Source organism: Idiotropiscis lumnitzeri, chromosome 12, assembly GCF_059441095.1.
Source record: "Idiotropiscis lumnitzeri isolate Australia: NSW breed Sydney's pygmy pipehorse chromosome 12, RoL_Ilum_1.0, whole genome shotgun sequence".
NCBI classification, from domain to species: domain Eukaryota; kingdom Metazoa; phylum Chordata; class Actinopteri; order Syngnathiformes; family Syngnathidae; genus Idiotropiscis; species Idiotropiscis lumnitzeri.
Window position 1 is genome coordinate 3,451,876 of NC_142402.1, and position 15,433 is coordinate 3,467,308.

The following is a 15,433-nucleotide window of genomic DNA, read 5'->3' on the forward strand; positions in this document are numbered from 1 at the left end:
GAATATCAATAACATTCCATTTTCTAATGTGGAGACCCTAGGCTATTTGTCAGAACCTGCTGATGTTTTTACAAATCCGCTTTTTGGCCAAATTTTAGCAATTGCTTTTAATCAGGAGGTTTTTTTTTTTAGTTGCAGTAAATTATTGCAAGTTCTGGTAATGGGACTGATCAAATACAAGGTTGGACGTGCTTTAAAAGAATACTGATGGACGGGGACGCAGGACGATTATTCTATAAAGTAGAAAGTATGCAGATCGGGGATTTTCATTTAATTCTAATGAAAAGGAGAGAGTGGATGACACCCCGAGTCTTAACCTGACCAGAGGGGGAAACTGAGGTATTGTCAAGTGTCATGGGAAAAACTGTCACTTTTGGCTTGAGTGGACTTGGTACCTATCTGTAGGATTTCAGTTTTATCATGGTGAAGTTGCAGAAAATTGGATGAGAACCAATAATACATTTCGGGGAAGCAGTCAATAAATGGAGGAACCCGGAATAATGGCAGTTGATTATGTGGAGAGGTAGAGCTGAGTGTCATCTGCATAACAGTGGGAGTGTAGGTTTAGTTTGTGAAATATCTTGACAAGAGGTAGGGTATAGATAAAGAATGTCATGGAGTCTGTTCAGAAGGATGGTTTTAGAAATTGTATCGCAAGCTGCTATCAGATCAAAGAGGGTGAGAATGGTGATTAGGCCAGAGTCGGTTGCCGGTGATTTTGATCAGTGTTGTTTCTGTACTGTGGAGGGGTGGAAACTAGAGTAGAAATGTTCTAAGAGGTTGTAGGAGCTGATTTTGGACTGTAGCTAGGTAGCTAATGTCATTTCCAAGATTTTTTTAAAAAATGTGCGATTGGACCAAGGTTATTGAAATTATAAGGAACTCAAGCATTTTTTGGGGAGTATTCAGGGTACAGTCTCAGTTTTGTTGTTTCATGTTAGTTTTTCCAGCATCTCCCTGTATAGATTTGCATCAAAATTATAAGCTGACTAAGAGACTGGGCGACCATACCGACACTGAGATGGGCTCGTCCAGGATTTGAACCCGGGACCTCTCGCACCCAAAGCGAGAATCATACCCCGAGACCAACGAGCCACGTTTAGCTGGCTAACTGACTGTTGGCCGCAAGCCTTCATCGACACTAAGACCCCGGATTTGAACCTGGAACCTCTCCCAACCAACCCTGAATTTACACTAAGAACCTGTTTGGATTTGAACGAGAAACCACTCACAACCATACCCAGAGCCAAATGAGCCACCTCCAATTGATGACATGCTCGTACCAGCGAAGAACCATTCCTATCAGTACGGAAGATTCAGGTGAACTCAAAGTAATCCAGTGTAATGATGGTCTTGTTTTGGATTTGAAAGAGGGTCCTCAGTGAGAATTACAGTAATACCCCGCTACTTCGCGGTTCACCTTTCGCGGCTTCAGTGCTTCGCGGGTCTAAAAAATATTCGGAGGCATTGTAGTTTCGCCGAGCGGCACGAGGGGGCGCTGGAGCGGTTAGACGGCCGGCGTGCGCCGAAGAGGAGAGTGGACGAAGAAGAGAGTGGACGAAGAAGAGCAAGTTCCCCCGGACACGATTGGTGGCGACGTTTCGCGCGGTTCGGACCGTACCAGAGTTCCGGCCGGCGTGCGTGGCAGTTAAGCCGTAGAGGAGCACCTTCCCCGAGCACGGGCGGTGTCAATCGGCCCCTAAGTTTAACCGAATGGAAGCTCCGGAGGAGGAGGGCATGCTCGCGTCACAGTAAGCCGTAGTGGAGCACCTTCCCCGGGCACGGGCGGTGTCAAGCGGCCCCTAAGTTTAACCGAATGGAAGCTCCGGAGGAGGAGGGCATGCTCGCGTCACAGTAAGCCGAAGAGGAGCACCGTCCCCGGGCACGGGCGGTTCCAAGCGGCCCCTAAGTTTAACCGAATGGAAGCTCCGGAGGAGGAGCGCATGCTCGCGTCACAGTAAGCCGAATAGGAGCACCTCTTCCGCCCGGGCAGGAGCGGAGCGTGAGGCTGTCAGTTATGAATGAATAAATATATAAATGAAGAATGCCACCTTTCATTTCACTGTCATGATCCGTGCCTGTCATGCCGCGTGTGTTTTTGTTTTTTCAGCTGTGTGGGCGTTCCTCCAGCGATCTTCTCGCGCCATGCCGTCAGCTGCTGCGAGACGCGCTGATTACACTGACTATATTGTGATTATAATAAATATCTTTCTATCACCACCTTTTTTCCCGTGTCTGCGTTTGGAGAGTCCTGCTCAATCCTCCAGCTCTGCTGGAGGATCATAACATTCACAGGGCACACCGGATGGCATACCAGCAGGTAAAAGTCGAAGTAATTAAATAAATACAAAAAGAAGTAATTGAATAAATACGAAAATAATGGCTGGGGAATAAAAAATAAGTTTTAATAATAATTTGTTTTTTTTTTGTTATAACATGAATTTCACTCTCTCTCTCTCTACCCATATATATATATATATATATATTTATTTTATTTTTTTTATTTAAGCATTTTTGAAGGTGCGCCGCTACTTCGCGGATTTTCAGTTTTCGCGGGTGGTCTCGGTCCCCATTAACCGCGATAACCGGGGTATTACTGTATACCCGTAGTCCAACGAGCCAAAGTGCTTGCCACAAAGTATCGAAATCAGTTAACTTTATAGATTGTAGTCATAATTAAAGTCAAGTGGTGGTGTTCCAACTATCAGAATCGCCACAGCTTAGTCTCATAATACTCAAATTTGGTATCTCACTGTAACATTATCAAACGTAATTAGGGTTTTCTCAATGTATTAATACAGGCGTGTATTATCGCAATGTATTGTTGGGGATCGTTCGTGCATCTTCCAGTATTTAATCGTTTCTGCAGAGTGATCTTACCGTTAAAGAAATGTATCGTTCACTTGATGCATTGCATACATGGCAAGAACGCTACATTTTAAGAAGGAAAAAACATGCATTATCAGGGCCAGATAAAACGTTTTCTATGGTGGACGTCTCTATTCTATTGGACAAGAAGTACTAATCATTGGTTGTTCAGTGGTAGAATTCTCGCTTGCAATGCGTGAGGCCCGAGTTCAATTCCCGGCCAATGCAATATGTTAGGCTGCGTGGTTACGCGTCAATTGCTATCATAATGTGTTGTCAGGCAGCGCCATCCCTGGTCTGTTCTCACCTGCGAATATTCCTTGTGTCATAACAACTATGTCTGCGGTCACCCTCATTATTGGGGGTGGGGATACAAAACTGTCTACCAGTTTTTGGAATATCAATAACATTCCATTTTCTAATGTGGAGACCCTAGGCTATTTGTCAGAACCTGCTGATGTTTTTACAAATCCGCTTTTTGGCCAAATTTTAGCAATTGCTTTTAATCAGGAGGTTTTTTTTTTTAGTTGCAGTAAATTATTGCAAGTTCTGTTAATGGGACTGATCAAATACAAGGTTGGACGTGCTTTAAAAGAATACTGATGGACGGGGACGCAGGACGATTATTCTATAAAGTAGAAAGTATGCAGATCGGGGATTTTCATTTAATTCTAATGAAAAGGAGAGAGTGGATGACACCCCGAGTCTTAACCTGACCAGAGGGGGAAACTGAGGTATTGTCAAGTGTCATGGGAAAAACTGTCACTTTTGGCTTGAGTGGACTTGGTACCTATCTGTAGGATTTCAGTTTTATCATGGTGAAGTTGCAGAAAATTGGATGAGAACCAATAATACATTTCGGGGAAGCAGTCAATAAATGGAGGAACCCGGAATAATGGCAGTTGATTATGTGGAGAGGTAGAGCTGAGTGTCATCTGCATAACAGTGGGAGTGTAGGTTTAGTTTGTGAAATATCTTGACAAGAGGTAGGGTATAGATAAAGAATGTCATGGAGTCTGTTCAGGAGGATGGTTTTAGAAATTGTATCGCAAGCTGCTATCAGATCAAAGAGGGTGAGAATGGTGATTAGGCCAGAGTTGGTTGCCGGTGATTTTGATCAGTGTTGTTTCTGTACTGTGGAGGGGTGGAAACTAGAGTATAAATGTTCTAAGAGGTTGTAGGAGCTGATTTTGGACTGTAGCTAGGTAGCTAATGTCATTTCCAAGATTTTTGAAAAAAATGTGCGATTGGACCAAGGTTATTGAAATTATAAGGAACTCAAGCATTTTTTTGGGAGTATTCAGGGTACAGTCTCAGTTTTGTTGTTTCATGTTAGTTTTTCAAGGATCTCCCTGTATAGATTTGCATCAAAATTATAAGTTGACTAAGAGACTGGGCGACCATACCGACACTGAGATGGGCTCGTCCGGGATTTGAACCCGGGACCTCTCGCACCCAAAGCGAGAATCATACCCCTAGACCAACGAGCCACGTTTAACTGGTTAACTGCCTGTTGGCCGCAAGCCTTCATCGACACTAAGACCCCGGATTTGAACCTGGAACCTCTCCCAACCAACCCTGAATTTACACTAAGAACCTGTTTGGATTTGAACGAGAAACCACTCACAACCATACCCAGAGCCCAATGAGCCACCTCCAATTGATGACACGCTCGTACCAGCGAAGAACCATTCCTATCAGTACGGAAGATTCAGGTGAACTCAAAATAATCCAGTGTAATGATGGTCTTGTTTTGGATTTGAAAGAGGGTCCTCAGTGAGAATTACAGTAATACCCCACTACTTCGCGGTTCACCTTTCGCGGCTTCAGTGCTTCGCGGGTCTAAAAAATATTCGGAGGCATTGTAGTTTCGCCGAGCGGCACGAGGGGGCGCTGGAGCGGTTAGACGGCCGGCGTGCGCCGAAGAGGAGAGTGGACGAAGAAGAGCAAGTTCCCCCGGACACGATTGTTGGCGACGTTTCGCGCGGTTCGGACCGTACCAGAGTTCCGGCCGGCGTGCGTGGCAGTTAAGCCGTAGAGGAGCACCTTCCCCGAGCACGGGCGGTGTCAATCGGCCCCTAAGTTTAACCGAATGGAAGCTCCGGAGGAGGAGGGCATGCTCGCGTCACATTAAGCCGTAGAGGAGCACCTTTCCCGGGCACGGGCGGTGTCAATCGGCCCCTAAGTTTAACCGAATGGAAGCTCCGGAGGAGGAGGGCATGCTCGCGTCACAGTAAGCCGTAGAGGAGCACCTTTCCCGGGCACGGGCGGTTCCAAGCGGCCCCTAAGTTTAACCGAACGGAAGCTCCGGAGGAGGAGGGCATGCTCGCGTCACAGTAAGCCGTAGAGGAGCACCTTCCCCGGGCACGGGCGGTTCCAAGCGGCCCCTAAGTTTAACCGAATGGAAGCTCCGGAGGCGGAGGGCATGCTCGCGTCACAGTAAGCCGAAGAGGAGCACCTTCCCCGGGCACGGGCGGTTCCAAGCGGCCCCTAAGTTTAACCGAACGGAAGCTCCGGAGGAGGAGGGCAGGCGTGTGTCACAGTTAAGCCGAATAGGAGCACCTCTTCCGCCCGGGCAGGAGCGGAGCGTGAGGCTGTCAGTTATGAATGAATAAATAAATAAATGAATAATGCCACATTTCATTTCACTGTCATGATCCGTGCCTGTCATGCCGCGTGTGTTTTTGTTTTTTCAGCTGTGTGGGCGTTCCTCCAGCGGTCGTCTCGCGCCATGCCTTCAGCTGCTGCGAGACGCGCTGATTACACTGACTATATTGTGATTATAATAAATATCTTTGTATAACCACCTTTTTTCCCGTGTCTGCGTTTGGAGAGTCCTGCTCATTCCTCCAGCTCTGCTGGAGGATCATAACATTCACAGGGCACACCGGACGGTGTACCAGCAGGTAAAAGTCGAAGTAATTAAATAAATACAAAAAGAAGTAATTGAATAAATACGAAAATAATGGCTGGGGAATAAAAAATAAGTTTTAATAATATTTTTTTTTTTTGTTATAACATGAATTTCACTCTCTCTCTCTCTACCCATATATATATATATATATATATATATATATATATATATATTTTTTTTTATTATTTAAGCATTTTTGAAGGTGCGCCGCTACTTCGCGGATTTTCAGTTTTCGCGGGTGGTCTCGGTCCCCATTAACCGCGATAACCGGGGTATTACTGTATACCCGTAGTCCAACAAGCCAAAGTGCTTGCCACAAAGTATCGAAATCAGTTAACTTTATTGATTGTAGTCATAATTAATGTCAAGTGGTGGTGTTCCAACTATCAGAATCGCCACAGCTTAGTCTCATAATACTCAAATTTGGTATCTCACTGTAACATTATCAAACGTAATTAGGGTTTTCTCAATGTATTAATACAGGCGCGTATTATCGCAATGTATTGTTGGGGATCGTTCGTGCATCTTCCAGTATTTAATCGTTTCTGCAGAGTGATCTTACCGTTAAAGAAATGTATCGTTCACTTGATGCATTGCATACATGGCAAGAACGCTACATTTTAAGAAGGAAAAAACATGCATTATCAGGGCCAGATAAAACGTTTTCTATGGTGGACGTCTCTATTCTATTGGACAAGAACTATTAAGCATTGGTTGTTCAGTGGTAGAATTCTCGCTTGCCATGCGTGAGGCCCGAGTTCAATTCCCGGCCAATGCAATATGTTAGGCTGCGTGGTTACGCGTCAATTGCTATCATAATGTGTTGTCAGGCAGCGCCATCCCTGGTCTGTTCTCACCTGCGAATATGCCTTGTGTCATAACAACTATGTCTGCGGTCACCCTCATTATTGGGGGCGGGCATACAAAACTGTCTACCAGTTTTTAGAATATCAATAACATCCCATTTTCTAATGTGGAGACCCTAGGCTATTTGTCAGAACCTGCTGATGTTTTTACAAATCCGCTTTTTGGCCTAATTTTAGCAATTGCTTTTAATCAGGAGGTTTTTTCTTTTTAGTTGCAGTAAATTATTGCAAGTTCTGTTAATGGGACTGATCAAATACAAGGTTGGACGTGCTTTAAAAGGATACTGATGGACGGGGACGCAGGACGATTATTCTATAAAGTAGAAAGTATGCAGATCGGGGATTTTCATTTAATTCTGATGAAAAGGAGAGAGTGGATGACACCCCGAGTCTTAACCTGACCAGAGGTGGAAACTGAGGTATTGTCAAGTGTCATGGGAAAAACTGTCACTTTTGGTTTGAGAGGACTTGGTACCTATCTGTAGGATTTCAGTTTTATCATTGTTAAGTTGCAGAAAATTGGATGAGAACCAATAATAAATTTCGGGGAAGCAGTCAATAAATGGAGGAACCCGGAATAATGGCAGTTGATTATGTGGAGAGGTAGAGCTGAGTGTCATCTGCATAACAGTGGGAGTGTAGGTTTAGTTTGTGAAATATCTTGACAAGAGGTAGGGTATAGATAAAGAATGTCATGGAGTCTGTTCAGGAGGATGGTTTTAGAAATTGTATCGCAAGCTGCTATCAGATCAAAGAGGGTGAGAATGGTGATTAGGCCAGAGTCGGTTGCCGGTGATTTTGATCAGTGTTGTTTCTGTACTGTGGAGGGGTGGAAACTAGAGTAGAAATGTTCTAAGAGGTTGTAGGAGCTGATTTTGGACTGTAGCTAGGTAGCTAATGTCATTTCCAAGATTTTTGAAAAAAATGCGCGATTGGACCAAGGTTATTGAAATAATAAGGAACTCAAGCATTTTTTTGGGAGTGCTCGGGGTACAGTCTCAGTTTTGTTGTTTCATGTTAGTTTTTCCACCATCTCCCTGTATAGATTTGCATCAAAATTATGAGTTGACTAAGCGACCATACCGACTCTGAGATGGGCTCGTCCGGGATTTGAACCCGGGACCTCTCGCACCCTAAGCGAGAATCATACCCCTAGACCAACGAGCCACATTTAGCTGGGTAACTGACTGTTGGCCGCAAGCCTTCATCGACACTAAGACCCCGGATTTGAACCTGGAACCTCTCCCAACCAACCCTGAATTTACACTAAGAACCTGTTTGGATTTGAACGAGAAACCACTCACAACCATACCCAGAGCCAAATGAGCCACCTCCAATTGATGACATGCTCGTACCAGCGAAGAACCATTCCTATCAGTACGGAAGATTCAGGTGAACTCAAAGTAATCCAGTGTAATGATGGTCTTGTTTTGGATTTGAAAGAGGGTCCTCAGTGAGAATTACAGTAATACCCCGCTACTTCGCGGTTCACCTTTCGCGGCTTCAGTGCTTCGCGGGTCTAAAAAATATTCGGAGGCATTGTAGTTTCGCCGAGCGGCACGAGGGGGCGCTGGAGCGGTTAGACGGCCGGCGTGCGCCGAAGAGGAGAGTGGACGAAGAAGAGAGTGGACGAAGAAGAGCAAGTTCCCCCGGACACGATTGGTGGCGACGTTTCGCGCGGTTCGGACCGTACCAGAGTTCCGGCCGGCGTGCGTGGCAGTTAAGCCGTAGAGGAGCACCTTCCCCGAGCACGGGCGGTGTCAATCGGCCCCTAGGTTTAACCGAATGGAAGCTCCGGAGGAGGAGGGCATGCTCGCGTCACAGTAAGCCGTAGTGGAGCACCTTCCCCGGGCACGGGCGGTTCCAAGCGGCCCCTAAGTTTAACCGAATGGAAGCTCCGGAGGAGGAGGGCATGCTCGTGTCACAGTAAGCCGTAGAGGAGCACCTTCCCCGGGCACGGGCGGTTCCAAGCGGCCCCTAAGTTTAACCGAATGGAAGCTCCGGAGGAGGAGGGCATGCTCGCGTCACAGTAAGCCGAAGAGGAGCACCGTCCCCGGGCACGGGCGGTTCCAAGCGGCCCCTAAGTTTAACCGAATGGAAGCTCCGGAGGAGGAGGGCGGGCGTGTGTCACAGTTAAGCCGAATAGGAGCACCTCTTCCGCCCGGGCAGGAGCGGAGCGTGAGGCTGTCAGTTATGAATGAATAAATAAATAAATGAAGAATGCCACCTTTCATTTCACTGTCATGATCCGTGCCTGTCATGCCGCGTGTGTTTTTGTTTTTTCAGCTGTGTGGGCGTTCCTCCAGCGATCTTCTCGCGCCATGCCGTCAGCTGCTGCGAGACGCGCTGATTACACTGACTATATTGTGATTATAATAAATATCTTTCTATCACCACCTTTTTTCCCGTGTCTGCGTTTGGAGAGTCCTGCTCAACCCTCCAGCTCTGCTGGAGGATCATAACATTCACAGGCCACACCGGACGGCGTACCAGCAGGTAAAAGTCGAAGTAATTAAATAAATACAAAAAGAAATAATTGAATAAATACGAAAATATTGGCTGGGGAATAAAAAATAAGTTTTAATAATAATTTGGTTTTTTTTGTTATAACATGAATTTCACACTCTCTCTCTCTACCCATATATATATATATATATATATATATATTTATTTATTTATTTTTAAGCATTTTTGAAGGTGCGCTGCTACTTCGCGGATTTTCAGTTTTCGCGGGTGGTCTCGGTCCCCATTAACCGCGATAACCGGGGTATTACTGTATACCCGTAGTCCAACGAGCCAAAGTGCTTGCCACAAAGTATCGAAATCAGTTAACTTTATAGATTGTAGTCATAATTAAAGTCAAGTGGTGGTGTTCCAACTATCAGAATCGCCACAGCTTAGTCTCATAATACTCAAATTTGGTATCTCACTGTAACATTATCAAACGTAATAAGGGTTTTCTCAATGTATTAATACAGGCGTGTATTATCGCAATGTATTGTTGGGGATCGTTCGTGCATCTTCCAGTATTTAATCGTTTCTGCAGAGTGATCTTACCGTTAAAGAAATGTATCGTTCACTTGATGCATTGCATACATGGCAAGAACGCTACATTTTAAGAAGGAAAAAACATGCATTATCAGGGCCAGATAAAACGTTTTCTATGGTGGACGTCTCTATTCTATTGGACAAGAAGTACTAATCATTGGTTGTTCAGTGGTAGAATTCTCGCTTGCCATCCGTGAGGCCCGAGTTCAATTCCCGGCCAATGCAATATGTTAGGCTGCGTGGTTACGCGTCAATTGCTATCATAATGTGTTGTCAGGCAGCGCCATCCTTGGTCTGTTCTCACCTGCGAATATGCCTTGTGTCGTAACAACTATGTCTGCGGTCACCCTCATTATTGGGGGCGGGGATACAAAACTGTCTACCAGTTTTTGGAATATCAATAACATTCCATTTTCTAATGTGGAGACCCTAGGCTATTTGTCAGAACCTGCTGATGTTTTTACAAATCCGCTTTTTGGCCAAATTTTAGCAATTGCTTTTAATCAGGAGGTTTTTTTTTTTAGTTGCAGTAAATTATTGCAAGTTCTGTTAATGGGACTGATCAAATACAAGGTTGGACGTGCTTTAAAAGGATACTGATGGACGGGGACGCAGGACGATTATTCTATAAAGTAGAAAGTATGCAGATCGGGGATTTTCATTTAATTCTGATGAAAAGGAGAGAGTGGATGACACCCCGAGTCTTAACCTGACCAGAGGGGGAAACTGAGGTATTGTCAAGTGTCATGGGAAAAACTGTCACTTTTGGCTTGAGTGGACTTGGTACCTATCTGTAGGATTTCAGTTTTATCATGGTTAAGTTGCAGAAAATTGGATGAGAACCAATAATACATTTCGGGGAAGCAGTCAATAAATGGAGGAACCCGGAATAATGGCAGTTGATTATGTGGAGAGGTAGAGCTGAGTGTCATCTGCATAACAGTGGGAGTGTAGGTTTAGTTTGTGAAATATCTTGACAAGAGGTAGGGTATAGATAAAGAATGTCATGGAGTCTGTTCAGGAGGATGGTTTTTGAAATTGTATCGCAAGCTGCTATCAGATCAAAGAGGGTGAGAATGGTGATTAGGCCAGAGTCGGTTGCCGGTGATTTTGATCTGTGTTGTTTCTGTACTGTGGAGGGGTGGAAACTAGAGTAGAAATGTTCTAAGAGGTTGTAGGAGCTGATTTTGGACTGTAGCTAGGTAGCTAATGTAATTTCCAAGATTTTTGAAAAAAATGTGCGATTGGACCAAGGTTATTGAAATTATAAGGAACTCAAGCATTTTTTTGGGAGTATTCAGGGTACAGTCTCAGTTTTGTTGTTTCATGTTAGTTTTTCCAGCATCTCCCTGTATAGATTTGCATCAAAATTATAAGCTGACTAAGAGACTGGGCGACCATACCGACACTGAGATGGGCTCGTCCAGGATTTGAACCCGGGACCTCTCGCACCCAAAGCGAGAATCATACCCCTAGACCAACGAGCCACGTTTAGCTGGCTAACTGACTGTTGGCCGCAAGCCTTCATCGACACTAAGACCCCGGATTTGAACCTGGAACCTCTCCCAACCAACCCTGAATTTACACTAAGAACCTGTTTGGATTTGAACGAGAAACCACTCACAACCATACCCAGAGCCAAATGAGCCACCTCCAATTGATGACATGCTCGTACCAGCGAAGAACCATTCCTATCAGTACGGAAGATTCAGGTGAACTCAAAGTAATCCAGTGTAATGATGGTCTTGTTTTGGATTTGAAAGAGGGTCCTCAGTGAGAATTACAGTAATACCCCGCTACTTCGCGGTTCACCTTTCGCGGCTTCAGTGCTTCGCGGGTCTAAAAAATATTCGGAGGCATTGTAGTTTCGCCGAGCGGCACGAGGGGGCGCTGGAGCGGTTAGACGGCCGGCGTGCGCCGAAGAGGAGAGTGGACGAAGAAGAGAGTGGACGAAGAAGAGCAAGTTCCCCCGGACACGATTGGTGGCGACGTTTCGCGCGGTTCGGACCGTACCAGAGTTCCGGCCGGCGTGCGTGGCAGTTAAGCCGTAGAGGAGCACCTTCCCCGAGCACGGGCGGTGTCAATCGGCCCCTAAGTTTAACCGAATGGAAGCTCCGGAGGAGGAGGGCATGCTCGCGTCACAGTAAGCCGTAGTGGAGCACCTTCCCCGGGCACGGGCGGTGTCAAGCGGCCCCTAAGTTTAACCGAATGGAAGCTCCGGAGGAGGAGGGCATGCTCGCGTCACAGTAAGCCGAAGAGGAGCACCGTCCCCGGGCACGGGCGGTTCCAAGCGGCCCCTAAGTTTAACCGAATGGAAGCTCCGGAGGAGGAGCGCATGCTCGCGTCACAGTAAGCCGAATAGGAGCACCTCTTCCGCCCGGGCAGGAGCGGAGCGTGAGGCTGTCAGTTATGAATGAATAAATATATAAATGAAGAATGCCACCTTTCATTTCACTGTCATGATCCGTGCCTGTCATGCCGCGTGTGTTTTTGTTTTTTCAGCTGTGTGGGCGTTCCTCCAGCGATCTTCTCGCGCCATGCCGTCAGCTGCTGCGAGACGCGCTGATTACACTGACTATATTGTGATTATAATAAATATCTTTGTATCACCACCTTTTTTCCCGTGTCTGCGTTTGGAGAGTCCTGCTCAACCCTCCAGCTCTGCTGGAGGATCATAACATTCACAGGGCACACCGGATGGCATACCAGCAGGTAAAAGTCGAAGTAATTAAATAAATACAAAAAGAAGTAATTGAATAAATACGAAAATAATGGCTGGGGAATAAAAAATAAGTTTTAATAATAATTTGTTTTTTTTTTGTTATAACATGAATTTCACTCTCTCTCTCTCTACCCATATATATATATATATATATATTTATTTTATTTTTTTTATTTAAGCATTTTTGAAGGTGCGCCGCTACTTCGCGGATTTTCAGTTTTCGCGGGTGGTCTCGGTCCCCATTAACCGCGATAACCGGGGTATTACTGTATACCCGTAGTCCAACGAGCCAAAGTGCTTGCCACAAAGTATCGAAATCAGTTAACTTTATAGATTGTAGTCATAATTAAAGTCAAGTGGTGGTGTTCCAACTATCAGAATCGCCACAGCTTAGTCTCATAATACTCAAATTTGGTATCTCACTGTAACATTATCAAACGTAATTAGGGTTTTCTCAATGTATTAATACAGGCGTGTATTATCGCAATGTATTGTTGGGGATCGTTCGTGCATCTTCCAGTATTTAATCGTTTCTGCAGAGTGATCTTACCGTTAAAGAAATGTATCGTTCACTTGATGCATTGTATACATGGCAAGAACGCTACATTTTAAGAAGGAAAAAACATGCATTATCAGGGCCAGATAAAACGTTTTCTATGGTGGACGTCTCTATTCTATTGGACAAGAAGTACTAATCATTGGTTGTTCAGTGGTAGAATTCTCGCTTGCAATGCGTGAGGCCCGAGTTCAATTCCCGGCCAATGCAATATGTTAGGCTGCGTGGTTACGCGTCAATTGCTATCATAATGTGTTGTCAGGCAGCGCCATCCCTGGTCTGTTCTCACCTGCGAATATGCCTTGTGTCATAACAACTATGTCTGCGGTCACCCTCATTATTGGGGGTGGGGATACAAAACTGTCTACCAGTTTTTGGAATATCAATAACATTCCATTTTCTAATGTGGAGACCCTAGGCTATTTGTCAGACCTGCTGATGTTTTTACAAATCCGCTTTTTGGCCAAATTTTAGCAATTGCTTTTAATCAGGAGGTTTTTTTTTTTAGTTGCAGTAAATTATTGCAAGTTCTGGTAATGGGACTGATCAAATACAAGGTTGGACGTGCTTTAAAAGAATACTGATGGACGGGGACGCAGGACGATTATTCTATAAAGTAGAAAGTATGCAGATCGGGGATTTTCATTTAATTCTAATGAAAAGGAGAGAGTGGATGACACCCCGAGTCTTAACCTGACCAGAGGGGGAAACTGAGGTATTGTCAAGTGTCATGGGAAAAACTGTCACTTTTGGCTTGAGTGGACTTGGTACCTATCTGTAGGATTTCAGTTTTATCATGGTTAAGTTGCAGAAAATTGGATGAGAACCAATAATACATTTCGGGGAAGCAGTCAATAAATGGAGGAACCCGGAATAATGGCAGTTGATTATGTGGAGAGGTAGAGCTGAGTGTCATCTGCATAACAGTGGGAGTGTAGGTTTAGTTTGTGAAATATCTTGACAAGAGGTAGGGTATAGATAAAGAATGTCATGGAGTCTGTTCAGGAGGATGGTTTTTGAAATTGTATCGCAAGCTGCTATCAGATCAAAGAGGGTGAGAATGGTGATTAGGCCAGAGTCGGTTGCCGGTGATTTTGATCAGTGTTGTTTCTGTACTGTGGAGGGGTGGAAACTAGAGTAGAAATGTTCTAAGAGGTTGTAGGAGCTGATTTTGGACTGTAGCTAGGTAGCTAATGTCATTTCCAAGATTTTTTAAAAAAATGTGCGATTGGACCAAGGTTATTGAAATTATAAGGAACTCAAGCATTTTTTGGGGAGTATTCAGGGTACAGTCTCAGTTTTGTTGTTTCATGTTAGTTTTTCCAGCATCTCCCTGTATAGATTTGCATCAAAATTATAAGCTGACTAAGAGACTGGGCGACCATACCGACACTGAGATGGGCTCGTCCAGGATTTGAACCCGGGACCTCTCGCACCCAAAGCGAGAATCATACCCCTAGACCAACGAGCCACGTTTAGCTGGCTAACTGACTGTTGGCCGCAAGCCTTCATCGACACTAAGACCCCGGATTTGAACCTGGAACCTCTCCCAACCAACCCTGAATTTACACTAAGAACCTGTTTGGATTTGAACGAGAAACCACTCACAACCATACCCAGAGCCAAATGAGCCACCTCCAATTGATGACATGCTCGTACCAGCGAAGAACCATTCCTATCAGTACGGAAGATTCAGGTGAACTCAAAGTAATCCAGTGTAATGATGGTCTTGTTTTGGATTTGAAAGAGGGTCCTCAGTGAGAATTACAGTAATACCCCGCTACTTCGCGGTTCACCTTTCGCGGCTTCAGTGCTTCGCGGGTCTAAAAAATATTCGGAGGCATTGTAGTTTCGCCGAGCGGCACGAGGGGGCGCTGGAGCGGTTAGACGGCCGGCGTGCGCCGAAGAGGAGAGTGGACGAAGAAGAGAGTGGACGAAGAAGAGCAAGTTCCCCCGGACACGATTGGTGGCGACGTTTCGCGCGGTTCGGACCGTACCAGAGTTCCGGCCGGCGTGCGTGGCAGTTAAGCCGTAGAGGAGCACCTTCCCCGAGCACGGGCGGTGTCAATCGGCCCCTAGGTTTAACCGAATGGAAGCTCCGGAGGAGGAGGGCATGCTCGCGTCACAGTAAGCCGTAGTGGAGCACCTTCCCCGGGCACGGGCGGTTCCAAGCGGCCCCTAAGTTTAACCGAATGGAAGCTCCGGAGGAGGAGGGCATGCTCGTGTCACAGTAAGCCGTAGAGGAGCACCTTCCCCGGGCACGGGCGGTTCCAAGCGGCCCCTAAGTTTAACCGAATGGAAGCTCCGGAGGAGGAGGGCATGCTCGCGTCACAGTAAGCCGAAGAGGAGCACCGTCCCCGGGCACGGGCGGTTCCAAGCGGCCCCTAAGTTTAACCGAATGGAAGCTCCGGAGGAGGAGGGCGGGCGTGTGTCACAGTTAAGCCGAATAGGAGCACCTC

At 45.8% G+C, this 15,433-nt stretch overlaps 5 non-coding genes across 5 annotated transcripts; 1 reads left to right on the forward strand and 4 right to left on the reverse strand.

Annotated features, from left to right (window-relative positions):
- Window positions 1-4,286: 4,286 nt before the first annotated feature.
- On the reverse strand, window positions 4,287-4,358 carry trnap-ugg (transfer RNA proline (anticodon UGG)). Its single transcript has one exon. It is a non-coding gene; the product is annotated as a tRNA-Pro (tRNA).
- A 2,131-nt stretch (window positions 4,359-6,489) lies between these two features.
- trnag-gcc (transfer RNA glycine (anticodon GCC)) lies at window positions 6,490-6,560 on the forward strand. The gene has a single exon. It is a non-coding gene; the product is annotated as a tRNA-Gly (tRNA).
- A 1,183-nt stretch (window positions 6,561-7,743) lies between these two features.
- Window positions 7,744-7,815, reverse strand: trnap-agg (transfer RNA proline (anticodon AGG)). The gene has a single exon. It is a non-coding gene; the product is annotated as a tRNA-Pro (tRNA).
- A 3,296-nt stretch (window positions 7,816-11,111) lies between these two features.
- trnap-ugg (transfer RNA proline (anticodon UGG)) lies at window positions 11,112-11,183 on the reverse strand. Its single transcript has one exon. It is a non-coding gene; the product is annotated as a tRNA-Pro (tRNA).
- Window positions 11,184-14,373: 3,190 nt separating this feature from the next.
- On the reverse strand, window positions 14,374-14,445 carry trnap-ugg (transfer RNA proline (anticodon UGG)). The gene has a single exon. It is a non-coding gene; the product is annotated as a tRNA-Pro (tRNA).
- Window positions 14,446-15,433: the final 988 nt, after the last annotated feature.